The sequence below is a fragment of the Barbus barbus genome (assembly GCF_936440315.1).
Source record: "Barbus barbus genome assembly, chromosome: 25".
Classification (NCBI taxonomy): Eukaryota; Metazoa; Chordata; class Actinopteri; order Cypriniformes; family Cyprinidae; genus Barbus; species Barbus barbus.
Genome location: NC_136753.1, coordinates 22,047,460 through 22,053,459, shown reverse-complemented (window position 1 = coordinate 22,053,459; position 6,000 = coordinate 22,047,460).

Below are 6,000 nucleotides of genomic sequence, written 5' to 3'. Positions count from 1 at the left end.
GGCTTGGCAGCGACGACGTGAGCAGACTCTGGCTTGGCAGCGACGACGTGAGCAGACTCTGGCTTGGCAGCGACGACGTGAGCAGACTCTGGCTTGGCAGGGACGACGTGAGCAGACTCTGGCTTGGCAGGGACGACGTGAGCAGACTCTGGCTTGGCAGGGACGACGTGAGCAGACTCTGGCTTGGCAGGCATGACGTGAGCAGACTCTGGCTTGGCAGCGACGACGTGAAGGGGTGCTGTTGCTGCCGCCATTTTGTGAGTGAGTGCGGTGTCGCGTTCCTCCGCGACACCCACAGTAAAAGAAGAGCCCACACACAGCAAAGCATAGTCCATAAATTGACTGAGTGACGCACGGGGACCCTCACGGATTAACTGAGATTTGAGCGGCTGATTAATGCCCTCACAAAAAAAGTCTATTAGTGCATAGTCCGGCAGATCAGAAAAATAGGCGAGGTCTAAGTACTCCTGTATGTATTCCTCGAGCGGTCTCAAACCCTGCTCGAGGGTTAACAACAGTCGTGCAGTGTCCATACCTGGCCAATGTCCTCTGGAAAAGCCGCTGGATCCTTGTGTGTCCGAGTATTCTGTTACGGGGCTGACGAGACGTGAGACGTGCGGATCCACGTGCAAAGCTTTATTAAGAAACATGGTCAGAAACAGGCAGGGTCAGACATCGGCAAACAGGTATGGCAAGGGCAAGACAGAGCAATCCGTGGAGCAAGCGTGGGTCAACGATCGGCGAACAGTATCCAAAGGGGCAAGGCAGAGAGATAATCCAGAGACGAGAGCAATAATCCAAACGGGGAGCAAACAGAGTCCAAACGGCAAGGCGAAGGGTTAATCCAGGAAACACGGGCAGGGTCAGACACGGCAGGAAAACAAGGCAAGACTAGAATTATGGCTCTGTAGAGTTGCTATCGCTGAATGAGAGATAAACGCTAACAATACTCGGCCCAGAGCAAGAGGAAGTCCCAGGTTAAATAGTGTGTGTGATGGGGTGATCAGTGAATTCAGCTGTGTGATCAGTGTAATCAGCTGCGTGTCGTCAGTGCAATGGATTGTGGGTATTGCAGTCCAGAGAAGTGTGGTGTGAGAGTCAATGTGGTGAGTGAGTGACATCTGGTGGTGATTGTCCGGAAGAGATTCGTGACACCGAGTGGTTTTGTCAAAATAAATTGTCTTTACATCTGGGGAAAACAGAAGTTATATTATTTGGTTCGGCTGCTAAATTGAAAAAAATGCTTTAGGTAAAGGTTGGGGATAAAATTATTACACCTAAACGAGAAGTAAAATATTTGGGTTGTGTCTTGGACAGTAATTTGACTGGAGAAAAAATGGCTGCTTTGGCTCACTCTAAAATTTGTAATCGTATAAAATTTATAGCAAGACAGGTGGCTTTCTTAGATTCTGAAACTCTAAAAATGTTGGCTGGGGCATTGGTGCAGTCACACTTTGATTATGCTGCAGTCTTTTGGTATAGTGGTATCTCCAAAAAATTAAAAAATAAATTACAGACTGCTCAAAATAAGTTGTGTAGGGTTATTTTTAAAGTACATCCATTGATGCATTTGGGAGATGAACATTTTAGGAAAATTGGCTTTATAAAAGGTTGAAAAAAGGGTAATTGTTTTTAAACTAGTTATGGTGTTTAAGATTTTAAAGAAAATGGTTCCGGATTATTTGTTAAAATATTATGTATTTGTAAGAGAGATTCATTGTCATTCTACAAGGGCGAGATATATATCCTTATAGGTTTAAGAGTGAAATGGGGAAAAATTATTTTTTATATACTAGTTCTGTTGCTTGGAATAAATTACCTGGGTATATACAAGAGATACAAGAAGAAAGTATTTTTAGAAGGGAAGTTAAAAAATGGTTGTTTTATCATTGATGTTTTCTGAAGTGTGGGTGATGAGTTTCTGAATTCGATGTGTATTTGCACTCCATTTATGTTTTGTTCGACCATTTTTGAGATATTTGAGGACCACAATGGAAATAAGCCGAATGGCTTTTTTGTGTATTTTATCCTCGACATTATTTTGAAATGTGTATGAACTAGTCTTTTTTGGACTTTTTATATAATGTTTTAAATTTTGTCAAATAAACAAACAAACAAACAAACAAACAAACCCTATTTAACCCTTTTAAAAGAAATGCTGACTTCACTGTTTTACACTCATCTCATCAAATGTATATGTATAGTATATACACACGTGGTCAGAATTGTTGGTACCCTCGGTAAATATGATCAAAGAAGGCTGTGAAAATTAATCTGCATTGTTAATCCTTTTGATCTTTTACTTAAAAAATGTCATTGGAGAATAAGAATTCAAAATTGGGGGAAATAACATTATCAAATAAATGTTTTTCTCTAATACACATTGGCCACAATTAAAGGTACCCTTTTATTCAATACCTTTTGAAACCTCCATTTGCCAGTTTAACAGCTCTAAATTTTCTCCTTTAATGCCTTTATATAGCGCTTTTAACAATACAGATTGTGTCAAAGCACTTAACAGTATCAAATTGGAGGATAGAGTGTCAGTAATGTATAAAAATTAGATTAAACACTCAATTTTCACTTAAGGCATTTCATTATTGAATTCAGAGATGTCATTGTCCAGGTCAGTTTAGTTTAAATAGTATCTGCGAAATCAAATTGACGATAATCACTACAAATTAAGTGTCCCCAATTGAGCAAGCCAGAGGCAACAGTGGCAAAGAACCAAAACTCCCTCTGTGACAGAATGGATAAAAGAAAAAAACCTTGGAAGAAACCAGGCTCAGTTGGGGGGCCAGTTCTCCTCCGGCCAGGAGATTATTGTTTATTTATTGTTTACTTATTGTTTAAATGTATAAATGTATTATATTTCTATTTTATATTGTTGCAATTTCTAACAATAATAGTATTATGTAGTTAGGTATTTTATTATATTTTAAGTTATTTTCTTTTATTTTTAGTTTTACTGTATTTAAGTCGAGGTCTTCACTGGGAATATGTCCCCGGGGCTCATCCAGGTGTCCCGGCCTCCGCCGACGATCAAGGAGACATCATCTCCCGGCACCGATCCACCATCTGATCCAGACATGGACTGAGAAACAGAATAAGAAAGAAACAGATAAATATTAGCGTAGATGCCATTCTTCTTACGATGTAACGAGTACATCGTGTGGTATGGGGAGTGTTCCTGGTTCCGGTTGATCTAATTAATGCAGCCTAACAATCCTTTAATGGATTTGAATAATAGAAGCATATTAGTGTCTTATGTGTAAGCCAGGTTAAAGAAATGTGTGCTAAATAGGAAAAAGATCTGCCGCCCACAGTCGATTTTGGTATTATAGGTTTTGATGTTATCAAACGGCCAGAGTTTTGAGAACGCAGCAGACGTGGAGGACTATAATGTGATAAGAGCTCGCTCAGGTACTGAGGAGCTAAGCCATTCAGGGCTTTATAAGTAGTTAATAAGATTTTAAAATCTATACGATGTTTGATAGGGAGCCAGTGCAGCGTTGACAGAACCGGGCTAATATGGTCATACTTCTAGTAAGAACTCTAGCTGCTGCATTTTGGACCAGCTGTAGTTTGTTGATCAAGCGTGCAGAACAACTACCCAATAAAGCATTACAATAGTCTATATGAGAGCAGTCTCAGTACTATGATACGGTCTAAATCCTGACTGGAATTCCTCACAGATACCATTTTTCTCTAAGAAGGAATATAATTGTGAGGATACTACCTTTTCTAGTATCTTTGACAGAAAAGGGAGATTTGAGATCGGTCTGTAATTAACTAGATCTTTGGGGGGAAGTTGTGTTTTTTTAATGAGGCTTAATTACAGCCAATTTGAAGGTTTTGGGGACATATCCTAATGACAATGATGAATTAATAATAGCCAAAAGATGATCTATGACTTCTGGAAGCAGCTCTTTTAGTAGTTTAGATGGAATAGGGTCTAACATACATGTTGCTGGTTTAGATGATTTAACAAGTTTATACAATTCTTCCTCTCCTATAGTAGAGAATGAGTGGAATTGTTCCTCAGGGGCTCTATAGTGCACTATCTGATGCAATACTGTAGCTGACGGCTGCATGATTACAATTTTATCTCTGATAGTATCGATCTTGGAAGTAAAGTAGTTCATAAAGTCATTACTGCTATGGTCTTGGGGAATGCCAACACCTGTTGATGCTTTATTTTTCGTTAATTTAGTGACTGTATTGAATAAATACCAGGGGCTATGTTTGTTTTCTTCTAGAAGAGTTGAAAAGTAATCAGATCTAGCAGTTTTTAATGCTTTTCTGTAGGATAGGGTACTTTCCCGCCAAGCTATACGAAATACCTCTAGTTTTGTTTTCCTCCAGCTGCGCTCCATTTTCCCGGGCTGCTCTCTTTAGGGTGCGAGTGTGCTCATTATACCACAGAGTCAGACTGTTTTCTTTGATCTTCCTTAAGCGTAAAGGAGCAACTGCATCTAAAGTGCTAGAAAAAAGAGAGTCCATAGTTTCTGTTCCATAGTTTCATCAAGTTTTTCTGCGCTGTTGGATATGCTGAGGAATTGAGATAAATCAGGAAGATTATTTACAAAGCAGTCTTTTGTGGTAGAAGTGATGGTTCTACCATACTTGTAACAAGGAGTAGAATTCACAGTTTTAGCTATATGAAGTTTACACAAGACTAGATTAGAAAACACCTGACAAGAGATCACAGACCATTTTTTTTATGCAGAATCACTCCAGACCATTTAGATTCCCTGTTGGTGCTTCTTCTCTTCAGTTCACCTCACTCATTTTCTACAGGGTTCACATCACAGGACTGGAATGGCCATAGCAGAAGCTTGGTTTCATGCTCAGTGATCCATTTTTGTGTTATTTTTGAGGGGTTTTTTTCGGATTATTGTACGGTTGTGTTGGGGAATAACAGTCAAAACCCAAAGGACCAGGTGTTGTTGAATGAAGACCAGGAGTCAAAGATGCGATTCAATTGAGTAAATTTACTTAAGAAATAGTTTGCAGTTTCAGGCAGAAGTCAGCTTTAACACTCTCACAGAGTTCGTTGGCCACTCTGCTTACAATTAAAAAATCACCAACAATTATACCCTGACAAAGGATGCTATGTGCCAATACATAGGTCAGCAACATTCTGATTGGTTCTAAAAAGTAGATAAACTTAGACAGTTTCCACATGTGGATGTAAACGCTTCAAGGATATCTCCAAATGATTATTGTAGGCATCAGCAAATGAAGAAGAAGACACCTCAGCTCAGATTAGGATGGCGGCAGGTCTTCTCATCTAGCACAGAGAGCAGATGCCGACACACACACACACATACACACAGAGCCCTTCTCTGCATCTCAAGGTTTTCTAGCTTCTAGCGAGCATCTTATCAATATGGTTGGTTACACACATACTATGCAGTCATCAATCTTGGAAAATAGAAATACAGGAGAGAACAGGATTTTTTATATCTGTTATTCAACATCTAAATGTCACAGTTCTCTCCGTTACTCATGTCTCACGTAGATGGTACGTCATCCTGACCCTTAGCCTGACCTTGTGACCCTACAGAAAGAATACACTCAGCATGTGTTCACACCTTTTACCCTTACGACTTATAAAAAGAATACATGCACTTCTTCAGTCTATACGAATATAGATGGCTCTACTACTTAAATCAATCATCAAACAATCTGGGAGGTTAAATACTGATCAATAACTTGATTAATAATCACACAAGAAATATTAATAAAATAAGTAATATCAGAAGGAAGGATATGGTCAGATCGGCATCCACTCCATCCTCTCCTTCAGTCGGAAGATCCAAACATGGCCCATTATAAGATTTCTAACAGAGTCAGTCACTTATTAATTTTTTATCTGTTGGTATTTGATAGAATCAGTGATGCCATGCATCTAAACAAGATGTCCAGGACCTCCAGCAGAAATATACTGCTGTATTTTTGATGTTGTGGGCCTATATTTCATTGTACACATGAGGT